The sequence below is a fragment of the Pholcus phalangioides genome, unplaced genomic scaffold (assembly GCF_987345545.1).
Source record: "Pholcus phalangioides strain wild (caught in Gottingen) unplaced genomic scaffold, Ppha-v1.0 ptg000007l_1, whole genome shotgun sequence".
In the NCBI taxonomy this organism is placed as follows: Eukaryota; Metazoa; Arthropoda; class Arachnida; order Araneae; family Pholcidae; genus Pholcus; species Pholcus phalangioides.
In genome coordinates this window covers 63,672,754-63,697,607 of record NW_028301600.1, presented here as the reverse complement: position 1 = coordinate 63,697,607, position 24,854 = coordinate 63,672,754, and the positions used below count along the sequence as shown (strand labels likewise).

The window sequence follows — 24,854 nt, the reverse complement described above, 5'->3', positions numbered from 1 at the left end:
ATGTATTCAATATCCACATTTTTATGGGTATCTTTTTTCAGCAATTCGGTGGGCATTTTGTCGGTTGTGGCCTTTGTATTTAATCTGTTTCGACGGCCCTTTCAATGTACCAAATGCACAGTATTACTAATGAATATGTAAAGTATCTCATATTTCTAAATACAGCAGTACAGATTTCAGTGGCCAGCGCCTTTTAAAGATTTTTTTGTACTTTAATCGTTTCATGTTAAGGCTATTTTCTCAAACTGATCAGTGGTCACGGCAAGAAGCTCGGAGGGCCACATCCAGCATGGGTTGAAGACCCCTGACATATTGCTTTACGAATTACATTTTAATAAACTTCAACGTGTCAACTATTGTTTCGAACATCAATTATTTTAAGATTACTAAAATGCCATTTGATGTTTGTCGAAATGATATGGAACCAGGCCGTGGATTAACAAAACAAAAAGTTCTCAATTTAGTAGAATATAATATTCCAGTGAAAAATGCTCCCACGACATTGGAGGAACCATTCATGGAACTGCATATGTTATGTAGGTGAATGTACGTGTGTATGAATCTACATTCATAGATTGCAAAACTTAAGAAAATAACAAGGGATTTGTTCAATCGAAATGTATAACCAAAATCCCGGAAAATATTTATTTTCCCGAATATAAACTTTAAAACAAGCATTTCATCAATATATGTAGGTGAGAAGTACGCCCCTATATTTTATGTAGAGTGATTTCACAGAATGGACCACCCGATAATTTTTGTTCAGCATCCTTTAAATTTGTGAATTGCAATGTCGTTGCAGTTTCACTATGTCTGTACACAAAGCTCTCACCCTGGTGTTTTCCTACCAGCTGCGAAAAAATTCTGGAGATAATACTGCTTCGTATGCCTGACTCATGCAAAATATCCATTAAATCTATCACATCGTGAAGCACTAACGCTCTTCATCATATAAAGCATGTTTCCCTTCACCATTTAAAAATTTGGTATACCTTTAAAATATTTCATATCTTTCCGTTCACTAGAACCTATGTGATGTGAATAATAAAATTTACTGGGTTTTTTTTCAGAAACATTCTCTACTATATTTAAATCTCATAATTTATGTGATCTTGCCGTATTCTATATATGAATCATTGATACCATTGATCGCATGCTTGCCGTACGAAATTTTGTTTCATATATAAGAAACAATTATTTTTATATGTAAGAAACAATTGTTTCATATGTAAGAAACGATTGTTTCATATGTAAGAAACAATTGTTTATTGTTCTTTGAAAAAGTGTTTTGCTGATCCTCTTCTACTCATACTTTGAATTCTGATCCTGTTGATCCTTTGAATTCTGAATGAATGTAGATGAAATTAGATTTCCCATCACGTCCAAACAGAAGTTCTCGTTAAAAAATAAATAAAATTCTGAAAACTTCTTATTATATTAAGACGCTTGCAAGACTTATTACATTGTTAAAAAGAATCCGACAGAACGGTCTTGAGTTATTTTTGTTTACCCGTTTGGAAACCTTGGCAGAAGACAAGTTGTATTCTTGCAGTACTTTATCACTACCACCATCATCGTGCTTTTGATTTAATGTAACTTAAAGCTTCGCACGTCTCGAATCTTTAACGACACTTACTCTAATCACTCAAATATTTGCCTTTGATTGTAAACTCATTTGTGGCTTCCTGTTCTTGAAAAACAAATATATTCTCTTGCTTGATTACCCACCAACAGAATGCCACTAAACTAAAGCTGACTGACTGCTACGAGCGGGAAATTTTCATTACCCGGCTACACTTAAATATTTTGCTTTTTTGAACAAGTCACGTTGCAAACACCAAGTTTTCGCAGAAAATTTGGTGTTACTTATCAACTAAAATTTACTTTGATTTATGAAAATAGAAGTTAATTCAACCTTACTGAATTCTACTCTTATCCGTTACCTTTCCAGCAAGAAATCGCTTTTTTATAATGCAAAAGAGTGGGGGAATCCTTTATCAAAATCAATAAATATCATGCAGGATCAGCTCAGAAATGAGGGAAAAACACCTTTCGTGAACTTAAACAGTGTTCATGCGGCTCGTATCTCAGATTCGATTATTTCCTTAACGTTGATCGGTATATTCATTCCTTCAATTTTTACCATTCACGAAAAAACGTCATTTCTTAACGCTTACAACGACGGTTATCGTAACTTTAAAGTAGCATACAGGTGTTAGACGCATTAAAAAGACAAGCCTCCCAATAAAAGATCATGAATTCCTCAAAGCTAATTCTTATTCCATCTTAGCCGAACAGCCAATTAGTGATTCTAAAGCCCTTTTGTTCCACGACTCTAGTTTAGTAGTGATCTGAGAAAACGTTTATTTTGATGAATTCCCTTGAAATCGATTCCCATCAACGCTCTCGTCTCTAAATTACTTAATTCAACCTTCCACTCCCATCTTTACAAATCTATCAGCAATTAGAATGCACACTGTAAGGAATCAATTGACTTAGGCTTAAAAACAAAACTAAAAGTACAAGAATATAAAGAGAAAAGTTGCAATTTAATCAGGTGAAGCAAAAAAAACGCTTATTAATATTGTAGGGTATAAAATTATCTCCATATAATTTTTAGTTTCGTTTTATAAGAAAATTTCATAATTCATTAATTTTTTCCGAAAAAGTATAAGCCATTAAGGCATAACCTATTGTGAGTATGTAATGAATGTATAGTTTTGATAGGAAAAATCATTTTTCTCTTCGTGATTTAAAAAATTAAACAATTATTTGTGAAGACACTAGTGTAACTCATTTTTAATAAAATGATTACGCAGCTTTAATTCATGAGTTTTTTCTTATTCTACACCGCTGTAACTGTAAGGAAGAGTATTTATAAAAATGCATCTCATATACGCAAGAGTACTGTATCTTAAAAAAAATTCCTTCAAATATTTTTCCTGTAAAACACATTAAACACGTATTATTCGTGAAGGCTGTGAATTTTTTCATACAGTGAGTGCCAATGATGAGTGCGATGATATTTTACTCTGAGTGCCAATGAGATACCAATGATACCAACTATGAGTATCAACTTGAATTTTTTGAAAACGTTGTATATAAAGATTATATAAAAGAGTATATAAAAGATTTCGTACACAAAGAGAGAAAAAGCTTTTAAAAAAACGAAACTTTACAATAATGAGAAACAAAGTAAAAATGAAAAAACAAAGTAACAATGATCGGAAATTTTTTTTTTTTGAAGTGAAAAATATCAAAATATCATTGAAATGTAATTGCAAAACAGGTAAGATTGAAAATTATGCACTGGATACTGTTAGGAGAAAAAAATGCTTCTAAATGCGAAACTACAAGATCTCCATCCTTGAATATAGATGTTCTATTTTTTTCAGGAAAGAAAGGAAAAAAATATATATATGTGTATATCTAAGATGTTCTTTTTTCTCCGCAAATGAAAAAAAAGGCGATAACAATCAACAAGTACTCACCTTGTTGCTCTTTGTCGGCCACAAAATGACGCAGGGTGCAGAAATTGGCGGGAAAATTTCTTTCTATAAAATAACACACGATGAGATGAGGGGAGGGCCAACACAATACAGAAAAATCGAGCAAAAGTTTATAATATGCCTTGAGCTCTGTGTTCTCTCATCAAACGAGGGCGAAAAAATAAATTATTTATTTATTTTCCCCCTCTTTGCCTTTATAAAGAGTTAAAGTAAAACGTGGAAACAGAAACTTGCCGTGGAGGGAAAATCAAATCTTGTTATATTATCTTTTCTTTTGTTGCGCTTTATTTCGTTTTGAATGTCTGTAAGGATTCTTCACAAAGGACCCGCAGAGACAGACTCGACCGGTGAATCGAAAGTGGAATCGAACTCTCTCAGCGAGGGAGGACCTGTGGAGCAATGACGACGGTTTTCCTCTTTGCCGGACCCACACATTTATTCTGTACAAACCAGAGAGACGACTAGTGCGCCCTCTGGTGCCTCGACGGCGCGTCAATGAAACATCTTTTTTGCTAGCAAAAAGAAACAAATCAAAACACACTCTCTCTCACACACACACAAAAAACAACAAAATAGAAATTTCTTTTATTTCCAATTCATCCCAAAGAGATAACATCGAATCTTTCGGTAAAGACAAAGAACTTGTTTATTCGTAAGAGTGTCGTTTTGTTGGTTTGTTTGTTTACTACTACATAGTTGCATCTCTTTATTTACTTTTCATTTCGCTCGATCATGCTTTCTTTTTATTTAGAACTCCGTATATTGACGGTACAATTCGAAGCAAATAAAAGTAAAACTACGCGTTGGTACAATAATACTGTACCCTGAAGTTAGCGATAGATGGGACCAAGTACGAATTTTCGCCCCCCCCCCCCGTAATATTATAGGAGAGATTAAAGCAAGCGTGCTAAACCTTTTGGAGAGTGGAATCCACTTCATTAGTTTGAAAACGTGCCGCGGGCCACTTCATTGGTTCAAAAACGTGCCGCAGGCAACTTAAGTGATCTGTACATATGTCGCAAGGCACTTAAGTGATCTGGAAATAAGCCATAAGCCATTCAAGTGATCTGGCAATGCGCCACAGGCCCCGTTAAGTGATCTGGCAATGCGCCACAGGCCCCGTTAAGTGATCTGAAACTGTCCCGTGGATCACTTGAGTAATCTGAAAATTGGTGTCGCGGACCGTTTAAGTTCTCTGGAACTGTGCCGCGAATCACTCAATTGATCTGTGAATACTGCGGCTCACTTAAGTGATCTGAGAATGCGTTGCAGGCCACTAAAGTGATGCGGAACTGCATCATGGGTGACTTGAATGATCTATAAATTTGCCGCTTAGTTCGTTTTTACAAAATTATGTTTGAGCTCGCGGACAACATCAGACCACTCCGAAGGCCATATTTGGCCGACGGACCTTAGCTTGAGCGTGTATGGTTAAAGGGTGAGATTTGCGCCCCTCTGGTTTTTCGCACAGGGCACCAGACCTGCCTGTTTCCCCCTAGTTGCGGCTCTGACTACAACGATACTGGATATAACGATGAATCCCTCTACAACGATATTTTTTCAAGTCATTTTTGGAATTGTCCAATGATTTTAACTTCGTCAATTGTTTTCGTTCTTCTGAGAGCGTCTACTAACATCGGTATTTTGTACCACATAACCACCGAAAGTAATAATGAGTTGTATATATTGTCAATTTCTCTGTAAAACACAAATGTGCAATGCGGTGAACTCTGTAAAAGAAGGATGCATTTTAACTAAATGTTATTAGTCAACTGATCAATAATTACGATTTTTCCCGGCTATTAAATTTAAAAAGCTTATTTTCTTGTGATACTGATAACTGCGTGATATCTACTGTGATGGTCGAATGTTCATGGTGACAGACTCACATTGCGAGGTCCCAGGTTCGAACCCGACCGATGTCGTCGGCTGCTGAAGTTGGTTTTGTGTGGTACCCACCTTCGAGGCGCGAATGCGAGCTGATCTCGCCGTTTAAAAATCTCGCCACGGAGAGCAACAGGCCAACATCGGTACAAATATTCAATCATTTCACTTCACTCACAACTTGAAAAATGCAATAGATGACAGAACTGAAAAAAAAAAATCAGAAACAGAACTAGATACGCACTCAGATTGTTAGAGACACACACTTTGTTCCAGACTCTGCCGCGAAGCTGGGAGATCTCAGCAACGGGATGAATCCGGTGGCAGAGTCCTGGCATTTATTCATTCATTCAGTGGCGCGTGATGATAGTATATTGCCTCTGGATATAACGATAATCCCTCTACAATGATATTTTTCTTTGTCCGCAGATTATCGTTACATCGAGGTTACATCACTGTACATGCAAATATTAGTTAATTGGGACCAAATTTTTGAAGAAAACAAGTCTTTCTTTCTCACCATGACTATAATGCTATAGTACACTTCTATGGGCTCCGGTAAAAACGTTGTACTAAAATCTTTACTTGCACGCTAAAATCAGTGCAAATGAAAGTCGTGTTAGAAGCTTTGAATGTTTGGATAACACCTTGACCCATTTCTTACAATGGGTCAAGGTGTGTTTGGAGAAAGAAAACTAATTTCAGCCATGAGTTCGACTTAATTAAAGTTTCAGACGAGGTGCATTGTCTCATCAAAGAGCAATACATTAGACAAATTATTGTTAAATTGGCGTTGAACTTCAGGTATAAAATTGTGACCTTCTCTGTAAAAATAGCCGATATCAAACAAGCGCCTTGGGATTTCATTTCTAAATTCAAAGTTTTCACCTTCACATACTGTAGCCTCTAAAACATAGAGAGGCTACAGTATGTGAAGGTATAATTTCATTACATATAATGTTCTGCTCGAATAAGACAATTCTTTACTTAATCATCATTTAATGATCTCCACTATCTCAGCAATAATCCGGAGATTATGCTTGAATTTCAGAAATGCGCATTTTTCACCGAAAATTTCGTATCTCCAAAAACGCGCAACTCGGGGTAGCGTAAGTCTTAGTATAACTGTACTTTAGTGTATATAAACGAGTATAATGATAAGCTTATGAATTTATATTTTAAGCAACAAATAAAATAAAAACTATATACAGTAAAAGCCCATTATAACGACAGCATTCACGGAGGAAATTATCGTTATAAGGGGTTTCTCGTTATAAGCAAGTTTCACATTTTTGCTCTATCAAGTTATAAATTTTAGGAAATCCCTACTTTTTCTGCAGTAAAACGTCTGTTTGATCATTTCGTTTCAATATTACAGAATGAATAGAACTTGAGTCCAGAAATTGATTTTTGGTCTCACAGCAAGTTGATTCTTTTGGACGTTTTCGCATAGTACTATATTTCATGTTTTCAAATCGATTCAGCTGACCGACTGAACAATCAAAATTCTCAATTATTGTCGGTGCTCAATTTCATGGCTGTGTGAACTCGTTAACATTTTCCCTCCAATCTTTTGGTAAAGATAAACAATATGTTTATTCGTATGCGTGTGGTTTTGTTTGTTTGTTTACTACCTCATAGTTCCATCTCCTTATATACTTTTTTTTTATTTCGCTTAAATGTCTTCTCTATTTAGAGTTTTGTATATTGACGGTACAATTTTAAGCAAATAGAAGTAGAACTATGCGTTAGTGGCATAGTGTATACGAGTACAATGATAAGCTTGAGAATTTTAGATTCCTAGTAGCAATAAATTAAAAAGAAAATTATATATTCCGTATCTAATATGAACTGTTTATTACAGTAAAAGTCTAATGTATCGAGTAGGGCTTTAATGAGAATTTGCCTAATTTCCCTATAACGAATGATTTTGAAGTGAATGAAAGATAATGTCAAAATATGTCGAAGAACTAATATGAAAGATACAAAAAGGATTCGATTATAGCTAGTTGGAAATCAGAAAAAGCTTAAATAACGTCAAGGAAGTTTCCGAAAACGCAAATTTTTTCCTCTTCCTTCTAGAATTGAACTCTCGCTGAATGGGTGAACTATCACCCAATACATGGAAAAGATGGAATGTTGATATTTTTATATAAACTCCAAATGAAATTACTTGCATTTTCATTAATCTTTTTCTTTATGTTTTCACTAATCAGTCATTTTGGAATTCGTGTTTGTGATTTAGCATGCTACTACAATAAAGACAGCTAATGATGTAACGCACATGTTTGCATAAAATATGTTTAAAGTCTACTTAGTATACTCTGAATGAAACTAAAATGATAAGGGATGTTTCCGTTAGTCCAGTTGATGTGATTTTATATTTTCAAACCATAGATAATGAAAGGGTTAAGTCTTCGTATGATAAAAATCAGCGTCTAATAAACAGATGATAAAAAGACCAAGTACGAACACTAAAATCAATATCATCGAACACAATCAATCAATGTTACATGATTTCTATATTCGACTCTAACTGTCACAAACCGTTTCATAATAAACGCTCAAATAATCAAGAATTTCGTGACTTCTACATAAATAAACCGATACCGAGTGGAAATCTCGCATTCAGTGTCTCGTAACTTAGTAATTGACAAGGTGAATGTCAGTGGGAGAAGCTCTGTCTAGACTGGTCATATCACATCCTAATCACATTATAAAAACATTTCGCTAAACATTTTCATACTCTCAACTTGCTGATATTCCATTTGTAGACTTATATGGCAAGGCATCAAGTCATTCAATTCTCCGGTGCGTAAGTTTATTTGGGTGCAACGAAGGGAGGTATTATAGACAGTTTAAGACAGTTTAATTACTTTCTACTCTACCCACCAGACATGTATTTACACTTACAAATACTTTACCGAACCCTTACAAGTAGTATGTCAATAACGGTCGCATACATTCTAGATCATGCAGCTAGAAACACGTATCTTTGAACAGTGCGAGTGTACTACGAATTGACATTACACAGCATATTACAATTTCGCGAATATAAGTACTCATCACCGAATGTTCCAGCAGAAACGTATTAATTAATTTCCAATTAGTGATTACTCATTCAATAGTATTTCTCTCCAACTAAACTATTCATTATTCGACTTCCAGTGAATTTTCGCTTTTATACTCTGTCTTAATATGTAAATAAAGCAAAAAATATTCATAAGGAAAATATTAAAAAAAACAATAGATGTTATTTATTTATTTTCGAAATGAAAATTTCTTGTATGATTGAAAATCAATATTCTTTCAGTTTCTATGTTTCAAAGTTCATCTTATTTATTGAAGCTCAATCTATTCATCGCATTGTTGACCTTTGTTAGACAGAATGAGAAAAATAAGGAATGGTATCTATCTCTATGTTTCCTCTTCTTTTTCCAGCATATTTACTAGACCCCGAGAGGCTTCCATACAAAAACAAATTACGTATGGTGGTTCAATAGCCTCGTCATTGTAGCTAATAGGATTTCATCTAGCTTGTTTTGTCCTTAATTTCTTTGGGACATACTTGTCTCACGGGATTTTCCTCGCCAAGCTGTCTTATACAAGAGGACAAAAAAGAAGAAGCACTTTATTCGAATCAAGAGATTAAAAAAAAGAAAGTAAGTACATTTTTTCTCAATATATTTATAGTTTTCAGGTATTCCAGGTGAAAACGGAAGAAAATGAAAAAGTTTTTTCTCTAAAACTACGTTGACGAGATATTTTTGGTGCTTATATTTGATCTAAAATAACGCCAAAGCGTAGATGTTCGAATACTGTCGTAAAGTTAATGTGTAAAGAAGTTAATCATATATTTAAATGTACCTGGTCTTTTGCAAAATTTATGTCTTGGAACTCATCTACATACACGCGAGGAAACCCAGAGGTAGAATAGGTCAGCTCATCAAACACCATGCTTCAATCTCATGTGTGGAAGCGAAGGAAATTCGTTATCACCGTCTTTGTCACTGATCGATTATAATGTTGAATTCTGGTTATCTGTTCAAGTACGAGTGGACAAAATAAATAACTATCAATCTGGCTGTATCTATAGTTTCGGTTGGAATGGCGAATAAACCAGGTGACAGTTTTCACCCTAAAGCATACCTATGGACTGTCAGCTTGTGAAGAATAAAGTATTTCATATATATATATATATATATCCAGTTATAATATATGTATCAGAATTTTATTGTTACATGAAATATTCTTATGTACCTGACTTCGTATAAACACATAGTAAAAGTAAATATATAGAAAGTGGATTTATGGAGCAACATTTTAATTAATTTATTTTTTTCCTTATTATTCCAATTTAAAAGTTGATAGAAATCTGGAAACTGTATTTTTACGAAATTTGAATTCTTGTCACTACATTGAGAAATGTATGGTATTTGAATATAAATATCTTGTCTGAGATATAAAACTCTGAGATAAGTAGTACTTAAAAAATGATATTTGGAGAGTTAGATAATAAAACAGTCGTATAATATGTAATAGGGGGTTCAAAATGAAGAAACCTTAAAATTGATTAAAAAAAAGATTAAAAGAGCTCATGAACGATAAAAAAAGTAAATAAATAACGTTATAATTTGTTTTTTCATATTTGATGGTAATGGTGGTGTCATAGCCCATTGATGAAAGTAACAGATGCAATATTCCCTCTAGAATACTCAAGGTGGACCCACAAGGAAGAGAACCATAGACACGCACACATTATTTTTATAGACCTCTCCTCTCTTCTTACTTCCGACAACTTAACGTCTTGAAGAGGCATTCTTCAGTTTTTATGTAGTACAGTAGATGGTTCAAAGCTCAAATCTGGTTATACTTATAGTATTCCCGACGCACCTTCATCTAAAAAAATATTGTGCTATCCAACCAGAAATAATCGCCAGCCAAAAAATGAGCACAGCATAATAAAATGCAACCAGTAGAAGTACATTGTTCTTAGTTTCAAATTAATAGGCACTCTTCTAATAATTAATAAACACGTTTAAAACTTGTCTGTGTAAATTCCTGGAAATCGGAAAACAAATTTTCTCCTATAGCAGACGCAATGATGATGATAATCGAGTGACACCCATTGTAGAGCTTGTCGAGTGACACTCACTCACCTAGTGGCACAGACTACAGTCAGCATATAAACGTTACAAAGTAAGGTTCAGTACTTGCTTTGGCTAAATTCATGTGGCAAATTTTATAAGAGGTGATATAAGACACTTAAACAAGCATTTTGTATCATAGAATGTGCTGTTGAATCGCAATAGCAAACATGGTAGAGGGTGGTTAACAGAGTGCATAGCACAACTGTTTTCACCAAAAAAACAAATATTATATTTTTCCAACGGATATGTCCCATCAACCATTCGAGGATTCATATGCACCTTCGAATTGGAGTTTTTTTTTACAAGGAACAAAAAATTCTGTTGAACTCAGGAGAGACCGGGCAAGAACTTTTTAATTGAAAAGTTAGACGACAGGCAGACCGTATATAAATTTAATTTTATTTCTCAGTACATATACGGCTATTAGTAAAATTAATGAAATATCTAAAGTGGGCACGTTATTTAGATACTTTTTCTAACTAAAAGTATGTTTCCATCACCAACGGTTCTAAAAATAAATGGTGTGTAAGGATATGACTTCATACCCTGTATGAAGATTTTCATGAAAATATATTTATTCATGAAATAAATATTTATAAAAATCTTTCAGGCATTTATTTATATCTAAAACTTAAACGAGTGTTTGCATTCGAGTGACATAATTTTGTATGAGAAATAAAATACAGTAACTAAACATACTCATTGAAATTCTTTTCCGAACTCCTGTCTGTTCTTATTGTAGTTCAGTACAAATACAAAATAAATGCGTACCAATTTTTCCCCCATTTCTAAATTATTGATGAGCTCATGAAAAATAAAGACTCAGTATATTTTATTTTATTTCCATCTCATAACCATTATCAGTCTCATCATTTGAAGAAAAAATAAAATTAAAGACATTATTCTATGAATTTATCTTTCATTTTTATTTATTCTTTTAATCTTAATGTTACTCACAATTACTACTTTTTGAATACAAGCTGGATTCAAGAAATTTTACGTTATAATTTCAATCATCAGGGAAGTACGATGATTGATATTCTTAGGATTGGGAAATTAATAGTGCAAATCTGTTTAAGCTTTATAATATGCTGCATTTTTGAAAATTGGAAAAAATGGAAATCTTTAAATGATCATTATTAGAGATGGTTAAAAATATGTGTCGAGAGAGAAGTTTTTACTATTTTACTATAATATTCCATTTTTAACTTGAATCAAAAAGTTTTTTGATGTTCGTATCATCTTATCAACCCATTTTAAACTTGATACATTTTGCAATATAATAAGCGTATTAAATTTTGTAAATATAAAAAATATTACTAAAAATAATTGAATACACACACACACACATATTAATGTACTCAATTACTTAAATTTAATTTTACTAGAAAAATACTTTTTCGTCGTAATAATCATATTTTACGTACAAAGTACGTAATAAAGTAATGAATCTATGAAGAACTATTTGTCAATTATATATTTTATTTGTAAAAAAAAAGATAAATGTAATAGGACCCGCCATGTAATGCGTCAATGATGAGGAAGTCATCTTTCTTTGTAGAATTTAGTTTACGTCAATTAAACCTTCCGATAAATAAATCAAAATTGATTCTATAAATATATAATATATATTCACCTACGCTTATATATATATATATAATTATATATATATATGGCTATATATATATAATATATATTCACCTCAACTTTTATCAACATTTTTTTTAAAATTACGATGATTTTATAACAAAGTGTAAGTTTTCCCATTAATGAAAATCTGACAATAATAACATTTGTTTTTCGTTACTAACAAAAATTATATTCAGCGATATGTAATCAGTTTTAACACTAAGTCGCCACAACAGATTTCAAAATTTTAGACTGATGCTTGTGGAAGGTGAAGCGGAATTTTCTGCAGGATTAAATTATCTTCAACGGTAATGTTGACTACGGAAAGAGAGATAGTGTGTATGTGGAGTACACTCTACCTTAAATGACTTTAATTAAAGTGAGCATTTAGTGTCACCATCGTCAAATGTTGAAATTCTTTAGGAAAGCAGGAGAAGTACTACGATGCTTTTTTTCTCTAATCATGAATCCCAAAACGATGATTCTCTTATCTGCAGCCTGCAGCTGCAGATAACAAGAAATCTAACGTCCAATAGTTTTTGAACTTATATGATTCTGATCAAATTACGGCCTTTCTTATTATTCTCAAGAGCAGAATTAAATGCCGCAGCTCTGGAAAGAGTAATAATTTGTTTGTGCAGATAAATAAGCTCATAATGTCAATCGATCGTTTAATACAGTATCAGATTTCTTTAAATGATTCGAGATTTGCTGGCAATAAGTGGTTCAATCGTTTCTCTCTTTAACCCTTTACATATCACATTATGAAAAGTAAAAAAAGAAAATGATAATAAATTTAACTAAAATATAAAAATAATAATAATAAATTATTAGTACTTGAATTATTCGGTAGGTCATTTTAGTTGTAATTAAACCCAAATAAAATTTCAAACAAGTACATAACAAATTATCCAACCCAGTACTTTAAAGTACCGTCAGTTGATGAAGGGTTAAAAAACATGGATATTGTGGTTCCGTTATTATTCATTGATAATGATATTATACATTGCATATCATTATTACATTCAGAGATTTAATATCTAAACCATGCTTCTCTTCTCCAAAAATATTCATGAACAAGAGGTAAATGTGTTTCTCATAAGGCTGGTCAGATTAATCGATTCAGTGATCAATTGTTAATCTCAGTTGAAAATTTTAGTTGAGTTAATCGACACCCTGAATCCGATTGAAGTTCGATTAAAATGTTTATTAAGAGTTGAGTTTTTGTAAATCAATTTTATTCATCTGCGTGACAAAACTGATTAGATGTCTTAAATTATGCGTTCCTATGCATGCATACCATTTTAAAATAAATCACCATAATTAAAAATACATGAATCATTATTTTGATCAAATTTTTTGGCAAAGGGGAATCGATATAATGAAAAATGATTATTCAGTTGCAAATTGAATTCAATAGGAGTTGTCGAAGAGAACACAAAATTTTATTGTCTTCACTGTAAATAGAAATTTTAGGATTAGTGAAGCATCAGCTTCTCCCCCCCCCCCCACCCTTCTCCCTTTCAGTACCACTTGAGAGCGAAACCCACTCATAAATATTTCGTACAGTTTCTAAGAGAAACGAGATCGAAAGTAGTTTCAAAATTTAATCAGTAGCTAATTTCAACAACTACTTTTATACAAAAACGACAAAATCCAAGTGAATAAATTCCAGAATTTCACAAATATTCTTAACATATTACATTACTTCAGGCTGACGGCTTCGATTTCATAATCTGATTCCTACATTTGTTTACATCTAGCGAATAGGTGCGCGAAGTGAATGAAATATAAGTTTATAGCAGCAAAATAAATCCCACTACTATGTTTGTTATGGATGGCTAGCATTTGAAAAATATTCGATTAATGAGGCGATTAATCGATTAAAATTTTTTGACCAACCACTTAAAAAATTTTATCAATTTCTCAGCCCAAGTTTGTTCATATTGCTTTTTTGTATTCATTTCAGATGGTTACATCAGAAAACGCGTTTTCATTAACAGCTTCACAGATTTATTTTATTTATAACATATAATAAACATTACAAAAATACTCAGTTGAATGTCTTCTGAGCATTCTGAAAAATGTCACCTACCTAATAGCCCGAAGAGACGGCATCGTAAATTCAATTTGTGGGAGCAGATGGACACGTGGTAATTGCAGATTAGTTTATGGCATCGTTAAGCTTGATCGATGATCAGATTAGGATTGAGAGGCAGTGTCCTACCGCTTTAGCACCTACTGGCGGCTACATCACGAGGATACGGCTCTTGCTCTGGGCGCACCTAAGCTTCACGCCAACCATGTATCAAATAGGTATTTGAGTAGCAACTTTTTCGGAAGCAATTTCAATTACTGGCCAGTAATTCATCAAACCTGGAGGGATTAAATACAGCTAATATTCAGCTTTGCCGTTAAAGAAACATCGTCGATACCTTATATCTTGCTTCGGGAAATTTGATTGACCGAAATCAGCTGTTTCATTAACTTTCGAGTAAATTATAGTATACTTCGGAAAGAATTTAAAAAATTTAAATTGAATAGATTTGTACTGGAAAACGAAGTTTCGATGATATAGTCCTTAAATTAGTTACAATGATTTATTCCTGAAAGAGCTTTTAACAAATATAAAAGATTATATCAATACAGCAGACACAATTCAATTTCACAAATAAATGCCGCTGTGACGTGCTATAGCGTGCCAAATACCCGGAATTTCGGGAAAGGGCGCATAAAAATTTTGTTCACGCGTCATGTGGGACGCGTACTTTCCGAGTTTTAAAATATATAACCCCACGGGCTATCACGAATAAAGCTGATGAAATATCAAAGTTGCGTCCCTGAATGAGCGGCAATTATTCCGAATTTTCGGATTTCTAGGGAGTTTTCCTCCTTCGGGTTATGTATCGGAAATTTAGGTACTTTTGCGGCTACCCATTCACGTCAGAGACATCGTATTAACCGCGTAAATTCACTTCGTTCCCACAAAATTGCATATTTGCCTTTTTGAAAAATTGTACTGAATTGAAATCACCCGTTCAAATTGTAAAAAAAATTCCGACATCGTTGGAGAGAGAAAGAAAACTGAATTCGCAAAAAACCTCTAGCATAAATATTCACATGTTGTCATCTAGCCACTATGCGGTCATGAGTTTCACGTCACGAAAATCTGGGTTTCGGACCCGTTAGGCCGCTAATGTGCAGTGAAGTGGTAGTCGGCTATAAGTAGTAATTTTCGGAGGTTTTCCCTACTTTGAGTTGGCTGTCCTTTTCAAAAAAAGCTCTGTTGCCACGATGCAGAAGCGGGACCTGTGATATGCAGTCACACGGATTGCCGCTCTAGGATGGGCGCCAAATCGAAGATGAAAGGGCAAAAAAAAGTTTTGATTGGAAAAGAATGAGGGAAAAATGTTTGTCCACTCTATCACGGTCGCCAAATCAAAGATGTGAGGGCACAAAAAATTATAATTTTCATTTTAGGACTTATTGAAATGATGGAGGGATCCAATTTTATTACTTTTTTTTTGAGAGAGACCCATTTTCATTCAAAAAGGACCTTGATTTTGCCAATCACCCAAGACCCAGTTAGAATGGAGCGGCATCTCTGAATAAAATATTAAATAAAATATTCAATAACGTCCGTTTATTATTTGTTGAGTTTAAGTACAAAAATTTGTAAATAGTTCCATGATGAAATATGAAATTCAATCAGCGTTCATTTCTTTTTTTTTAATTTTACACTGCAAAAATAAACTTTGATATACGATATGTGTGCTTAATATATTGAAATATCTCATGCATTGAAAATATGTGAGAAATGATTCAGTCTACGAGTAATTGAGGAAAATTTCTCATTGAAATCAATGGCATGTCTTTAAGAAAAAAATTATAAATTAATGATAAAATCTTGAAATACTAACTATTGAAACTCTATTATTCGCCAAATGCATACCATGTGACAGCAATATGAGTTTCTTTGAGAAACATTGTATATATATTTTTTAAATTTCGCTATGCTTATATCAAGTGTCAATTAAGATTATTTGTTGTCGATTTCCATTTTGGTTCGAACAACCCACGTTTCACTTACGAGTTGAATGGTATCACTTTCCCGGATGCAACTAGGGTCACCGATTTGGGAATTTTCATTGACGAGCGGCGTAACTTTTTTGAACATTGTTCAGCAGTGGTCAGAAAAGCGAATAGAATGCTCGATTTCATTCTTCAATTGGTCTCTTCGTGTTCTCTTAAAGTCATTCTTCCACTTTTCCGAGACTTAATTTGTCCAGCACTGGAGTATTCCATAAGATTTTGGAGACCATATCTACACACGGACATAGACTTGGTTGGGGGAGGTTCAGAAAACAGCTACGCGTGCTCTTGTTGGCACACAAGGCTTGAGCTATGAAGAAAGACTTGATTTCTTGAGTATGTTTACATTGGATGAATTCACTTATGTGTGTGTAGCGGGGATATGATCGAAGTGTTTAAAATTTTCAACGGAATGAATAGGATGAACCATGAGTTATTAATACACCGTCAATCAACTGCTTCAACAAGGGGACACCAGTATCGTTTAGTAAGGGACAATTCCAGGTTGTGTTGTCGCAGGGGGTTTTTCTCTGATAAGGTTGTCAATAAATGGAATAGCTTACCTCCGGTGGCTATGAATTCTAACATAATTGACACGTTTAAAAAGAATTACGATAGCATAGTGGGATAAATCGAGAAGCTGTCCATATACTTAGATTAAAAAACCATAATCTTTTTTATCGGTGTGTATATATATATATATATATATATATATATATATATATATTTTTTTTTTTTTTTTTTTTGTGATGTATGCTTTTATATTGGGTATCTTAGTTATATTTGACATCCTTATTTTTTATGGGCATAATTTTTGCAGCTACCTCGTTGGGCAATTTGCCTTTTGTGGTTTGTATTGGTATTTTTAATTCATCAATCACCAAACATGGTTCTAAAATCTAACTATTCGGAAAATGTTTTAGTTTGTTACGTAAAAACTTTATGAGTATTTTGAACTTACAAAAGTAATCAATATTTATATACAAAGATATTAATACAATTTCTTCAATATTAAATATCATTTTTATTGAACAAACAAACAACACAATAGACAAAACAAACAAACATTTTTCTACCCTAAGGGATAAAATCCATTCACATTTATACGACATTAGGAAAATATTTTTTTGGTGAAAGAAATACTGTCATTTACGCAAAGAACTAATTAGTTTTATAAAGAAAAAAATGTAATGTGAATCGTTGTTTTAAATGGCAATAGCATAAAACTGTTGTTAAAATGGGTTAAGGAGGAAGACGTTTAATGCCGTTCCAATTAAAAGTTAGTGTTGGAATACGAGCCTTAAAAAAAGCAAGAATCGGTCACTATTAAGTACAGAAAGTGAGAAGAACGAGACGAATCAGGCATAGAGATCACACAGAATCTTCTCTCTCACATGGTGTTGAGAATCACTGAACTGCGAAATGAGGGAAAAACACGTAAATATATAGTGCGTAAGAATAGAGTACCCTTGCGGCTATACAGCTGTAAATGCCTGCAATTCTAGTTAGCCCTCTGTTTATCTCTTTTATTAACGCAGGCCATTTAAGAGACGATTTAAGGAATAAATTATTTTTTTTTAATTCACACTCGCTATATTTTCCAGAAAGAATGATACAATCGTGTTGGTTGTTGATTTGATTGTGCGATCTTTTCTACTTTACTACTCATTTAGAAGATAATTTTTTTAATAAGTATTTCATACTTATAGATAATTTTTCATATTGATATGTGTCCACGAATCAGTGGTTGAACTCTTTCTTTTAAGAGCCACAGTAGTAGTCCTGGGTGAAATATGCCCCGTAAGCCAAAAAGTTTATTTACCTATACTAAAAAAGAAAAAAAGAACCAACAAAATATATTTAGAACTACTATAGCACGAAACATTTCTTACATTTTTAACACAATATAAATAAATACCAAGCTAAACTTCTGACATCTTTGGAGTCAATAATACTTCTAGATTTTGACGCATTGGCAATATATGATTTTCATAGATGTTTATTGCAATATATGATTTTCATAGATGTTTATTGCTATATATGATTTTCATAGATGTTTATTGCTATATATGATTTTCATAGATGTTTATTGCTATATATGATTTTCATAGATGTTTATTGCTATATATGATTTTCATAGATGTTTATTGCAATATATGATTTTCATAGATGTTTATTGCAATATATGATTTTCGCATGCTCTCTATAACCTGCTGGCATCCCCATGCAATAAAGTGGAAATAAGTAAAAATTTTGTATGTTTTTTTTTCTTCTTTTTTGACACAACGAAGCTAGGCTGGAAGAGATCTCGGCAACGGGATAAGTCCAGCGGTAAAGTTTTGGCGTTCGTTCATTCATTCATTCCCTTGCATTATGCATTGTCTGTTCGCTTTTGTTTTTTTTGTAAATTTAGTGTGTGTTAAGTGTTATCGTCGATGTTTCGTTTTTTTTTAATAACTATTGCTATTTTTTACTAACTACGTGTGTAGTAATGTATATACAGTAACACTCGACAAGCGGATAATTCGATTACCTCGGTAACTTGACATTTGGTTGGCACAGTACTAAATTCAACGGGGGAGGAACCTCTCTAATTCGACATAAGGGGGCTAAACCTCGCTTAAGTCAACTACGATTCATACTATGTTATCACAACTAATTTTTTGAAACTGCTCAAGCGTTGGCTATTTAATAAATTCTCACGACATTGTTCACGACGACGTGCATTTCAACATTTTTGGTCGCAGATTCTCCTTCACACCTTAGGATAGTGCCACTTTCCACCGTTTCTACTCGGAAATCTTGATCTGGAGACTACAAAAGTCACAGATAGGTGTGAATGCTCCGCGAATAAATCCATGTGAATGATATCTGCAATTTTCAAGCGATGGTTGAGTGAGCGAGATCGAAATTTTCAAGTTAAAAAATGAAAATATTTCTTATTTTCTAAACTTGCGCATTGCTCATTCAAAAGCAACATATTTTTCGACACCCTATGTTTTTTTGTTTTAATTCCTAGAAAAGACAGCAGATACTTTTTTTTTGTAAATTTATAGATGGTTCAACTATATCTAATATATGCACGTGTGTGTATATAACGTACACGTAAACGTATAAGTACACGTACATGCATAAATAGTATTTAATAATTGTGAGGGTGAGATCAAATAAAACTTCGCTGACTCGACATCCACTCAAGTCGACATTTTTATCGATACTTTTGGGGTGTCGAGTTATCGAAGTTCCACTGTATTCATTAGGGTGGATCGAAAAGTATAGGAATTTTTTTTTTTCGAAATTACTTTTGGCGTGGGGTGGGAAAGTTGTGTCTTGGGTGTATTAGTTTGCGTAATTTTTTTATTGAAATCCATTCATATCTTCCGGTGCCCCAAGCGCCCCAAAAATAGGTAAAAATTGACATTTTCATGAAAATTTATAAAAAAAAATTCTGAAATTACTTTTGACGTGGTGTGAGAAAGTTTTGACTTGGGCATATTAGTTGGCATAATTTTTTTTAATTAAAATCCATGCATATCTTCTGGTGGCCCAAGTGCCCCAAAAATAGTTAAAAATTCACTTTTATGAAAATGTATTAAAAATTGTAAATTAATGAAAAATGTTTATAAATTTTGCAGAGTATTCAGGTATTAAAATACAAACTTATAAATAATAATAATTTTATAATAATACATGAAGTATAAACTTAAAAATTAAATCAATAAATTATAAAACTTGAAATGAAAATTGAAGTTATATAATGACTTTTTTTAATTCTATTAATTTGAAGATTTACATATTTCTAAATGTTATAATGCTTCATGGTATTAAAATGTTTGATATGGCTTCTTGATTTTATCCTATTCAATATCGTGTCTCTTCACCGCACACGCTTTCCGACACCTCAGACACTAGGCAAATGCATCTTTCAACTGCTGGGTATGGCATGAATATTTTCCCCATTCCTTCCAACTTTTACCATGGCTTCCAACTTTTACTATACTAAATAATTTTATACATTTAATAATAAGCAATAAACGATTTTTCATTCTCTGCCTCTATACTATTTTCCCTGTAAAATCGATTATTTAACTCATTTTTTTTAATTCAAAATTTGCACAAATTTGCACAATATTTGGCAAATATTTAAGTGTCTTGGGGCACCGGAAGAAATTAATTGAAGTTGAAAAAATTTTGCATTTATGCTAGTATGCTAAAAAAAAAGACAACTTTTGCACCCCGAGTTGATTCTTTTATCCACATTTCGATTTTTCGATCCACCCTAATGTACATGGAGAATAAAGCTACCACGACATCTCCCATCCCTTTAGCTGGAGCAATGGCTTTAAAAGTAAGCAACGGTTTAAAAGTAAAAGAAAAACAGTGCAATTTGAGAAGAGAAATTTATCGGTCAGTGAAACGTCAGCTAAAAAAATCAAGAAACCTGCCAAACAGTTTTAGGGGTTCGAGACCAGCTCAGATGGGCTTAAAAAATATTGTTTTTACGACCAGCAAAACCATGTGGTCTCTTTCGTGAAGATAGATGACGAACACACTGAGACGGTGTAAGGAACATCGTAAAAGAAAAGAAAAAGAGTTTCAGATACAACATTCCTTCGGTGGTAGAACAGAAGTAAGATTCTTAGTTTTATTCTTATGGACTGGAGCTAGGCTGGTTCCAGAAAGAAAAAACATTCCAAGAACGCAAAATCGATAGATTGTCGAAACGAAATGTCCAACCGAAAGAAATCACATGGTATTCCATGTGGTCGATTCTGACCACACTGTACAAGCATCTTAATTTTGATCACCTTTAAGTTATCGGCAAAACTATACCCAAAATCACTGGTGGTCATAGTTAAATGCTTTATTCTTGGTTTTGTTGTACTACTATTACCGTACTTGGTGTCATTTTCTACTGAACATTGACCTTATTGACTGCTTTCATATTCACTCTGAACATTCAAAGCACATTTCGAAGCACTCAAATTTTTATTCAGACTATATAAAATTCGGTTAAATCATTAAATATCGATCCGGTATAAAACAATTCAGGCAAAAAACACTACAGTCCAATGCTTTCAATAGAGACTTTAATAAATGTGCTTAAAAATAATTGTCTTCAGACAGGTTAGGAAAAACAATATTTTCTAGACCGTGTTCAAATAGGATTAGAGGAAAAAATGGATTGCTTTAAAAGACATGCAAATGACGTATATTTTGAGGAAAGAAAATTAATTAAGAATCAAAGCAATACTTTTATGACACTTAGGGGGGAAAAATGCAAACCGCGCTTTGTCAGCAATTTTCGAAAAAAATCATCCCATTAACGTATCTCGGTATATACTCCTTTATTTATTTTTCAATCATAAAAAAAATATCTAGAGTTGCCTATATGTGCTATAATACTACTCAAATATTATAATCAAGCTTTTATAAATTTTAAATAAGTTTTCCATGGATGCATCGCAAATATTCTCAATAAAAAACCTCTGGTGAAAATCCAAGATTTTTAATTTGTGGCTAAAATATTCTTTATCAAATTATCGATAGATTCATTTTATTATCATTGTATATGAACAAAAGCAAAGCCATCAAAACGTGTAGTACTCAGTACTACACGTTATTTGGATACTTTAGTACTCAGTACTACACTCAACGTGTAGTCTTATTGATGTGTGTTGCAAGGGGTTGTATAATTATCAAAATAAAGATGTTAACTTTTTACTCTGTGCTCAAAAATCCAATAGGAAATTGTTGCCTAGTCTCTGCTGAGGCCAACAAAAAAGCTACATGTTTCTAAGTGCAATATTCACTGAGATATTAGAATTCAAAAAAAACGGAAGAAAGTTCGGGGAAAACAGCATTAAACGCGGATAAAACGGCATTTTTTCTATATTAATAAGTATACAACTAATTGCAAAATGAATGACGTATCTGAGTACTAAATGTTATTTGAATACTTTTTCTAATTGGAAGCATGCCTTTAGGATCAACGGTTCGCCAGTAAAATACCATATACCCTGTTACCTATGCACCCTGTATATGTTTATAAATATTAAATATTTAAGTTTTCATTGTTAAAAATCTGTATAGTAATACTTCAAAGAAAGATTCGTAAAAACATATATAAATAAAGTTCACAGAAGAAACTGAAATACATTTTAAGGCAAATTCTTTAAAAATATTTTGTAAGATTTGTAATTCTTTTACAAAATCTATTGATTGCATTTATTTAGATCTATCTCCATGCTCGGAGCGAGCAGAATATGTTCGTATTATTTTGCATATGATGTTTGATGTTTCTAAAAAGAGCCAAAAAATCGGCTTTTTTTAAGAAATTTCAAATAAATATCATTTTACAGGCAAAGAGAAATCTATGATAAGCAATAGTGTGTGGTATACAGTACATAAACACGAATAGAATGTAGAAATAGAAATTTAATCTAAAAACTGTTTTTCTAAGAATAAAATTTCCACCATCATCACGCACGAAAATATCGAATCCTTCAATCTCATAACAATATGTTTTGAAGAATCGAAGAACTTTCACAACTTCAGGCATAGTTGTTTTCAATCCAATCACCATAACTAATTACTCTGAAACTGCCATTTCCTTCCGTTCATAAATTACTATCATCTCACCGTCAATACTGGGGATAACAATTGAAAAAAAAGAACTATAGAAAAACGTCTGGATCGTTCGATATGGCAGTCTGAACATGAACTGTCATAAGCAAAAGTCGAAGTTTTCTATTATGGGAAAATAATATCGCAAATTACGATTGCTTTTATTGAGTGCATGTACATTAAAAATAAAATGAGGTACTCGGTCTGCATGAAATGTCTGCTTATTACTATAAAAAGAAACTTTCTATATACAAAAAATCGACATACTAAAAAAATGGTTATGTAGTTGAACAACGCTAAAAATATTTTATCTGCTTGAAAATCATATCTTTATAATTATAAAACTGAAAAAAAAAATCCCACTTGTATAATCGGGAAGAAGTTCCAATTATTTCATAAAATATAATTCAATCACATTAAAAATAAACGTTAATTACAATCACGTTGAGAATAAACATTAATTATGCAAACATACTTCGAATAAAAGCAACAATAGAGTAAATATTTGCGAAGAAAGCTCAATTAATTAATAACACTTTGATAACTATTGATAATTAGAAAATTTGTGCATTAATCTTGAGACAACAAATCCTATTTCAAAAAGAACAATAAACTCAACATAGCACTCAAGTTTCTTTTAAATTCAAGTCAAGTTTTTTTTAGAATATTTTTAGGTGATAAAAATTACAGAAAGACAAGTAGAAATATATGATTTTTACATGCTATTTGGTTTAAATAGGAAAGAAAGAAATACTGTGATGGCTAAAAAAGGGGGAGCGAAAAATTCTCTGGAGAATTTTCAACTTTGCTGGTATTATACATACATATATATATATATATATTTCGCTCTCAGCTAGTAGTCTAAAAGAATGCTGATTCTATTTTGCATTTTAAAACAGAACGCCACTGCAGTCTTTGCTCTCTGAAGAAAGAAAAAAATTTGTCTCTCGGTTAGCAAGTCAGCAAATATGAGAATTCACACGTCCAATGCAGAATAAACACAAGAAAACTTTGAGGAAAAATAACGAAGCGATACTTTCTCTTTTAGGTTTAACGTTTCCGGGATGAATTTTAATCTTAAGTAGCAGCACCCTCACGTAGCAGTATTTTTCACAACGTATTGTTTCTATTGTACGCGTGCGATTCTTCTCATTTTACATCGGGTGTTTCACATGCTGCTCTGAAAAATGACAGGTTACCCCTATGCACTTTCTCGTGTGCATTATATACGTACAAAAATTTCCATATACACTCATGTCCATAAATTAAGGATAATTCAGAATCACACGGAAATCGAAATCTAAAGTAAAAATTTCACCTGTAGAATTATTACACGCATCTGCAAGAATGATATGCAAATTTCAGGAAGCCACCAGATGATGCCGATAGTACGTCACAATGACGAGAGTGTAAGAGGGGGGTATATAAGGAATGGTGGCAAAGAAGTAAAATTGTTCACAAGAGTTCTGTAAGGCGCTCAGTGCCGTAAGCGAATAGTTATGACACAGAGGACGCATGTGGATGATTTTTTACATGGTAGAATTATCGGCCGCCTGGAATGTGGGCGTACTCAGATGGAAGTATCCGAGGAACTTGGAATTGCCCAAAGTGTCATCTCTAGTATTTGGCAACGATTCCAAGATAACGGAAATGTCAGTAGACGATACAGTACAGGTCGCCCCCGAGTTACAACGCCGAATGAAGACCGGTATTTGGCAGTAGCTGCCAAAAGAAGCAGACGGAGCACAGCATCCGACCTGTCTCGTCAGCTATCTGCAGCCACGGGTACCACAGTTTCAAGGCAAACCGTGTACAGACGTTTGGGAGATATTGGTCTACATGTTCGCAGGCCTGTCAGATGTGTTCCGCTCACGGAAACTCACTGTCGGCAGCGATTATCCTGGAGTAGAGAACATGCAATGTGTACATCGTCACAGTGGGCTTGTGTGATGTTTTCTGACGA

General features: G+C 33.1%; 1 protein-coding gene across 5 annotated transcripts in view; it reads right to left on the bottom strand.

Moving 5' to 3' along the window:
• LOC149085621 (SCY1-like protein 2) overlaps positions 1 to 3,926 on the bottom strand; it is a 390,639-nt gene extending 386,713 nt beyond the window's left edge. For all 5 annotated transcript variants that reach the window (XM_089233764.1, XM_089233763.1, XM_089233765.1 and 2 more), the window contains exon 1: positions 3,492 to 3,926. The gene's annotated coding sequence lies outside the window, so the exon portion shown is untranslated. The remainder of the gene's footprint in view (positions 1 to 3,491) is intronic.
• Between the last annotated feature and the right edge of the window lie 20,928 nt (positions 3,927 to 24,854).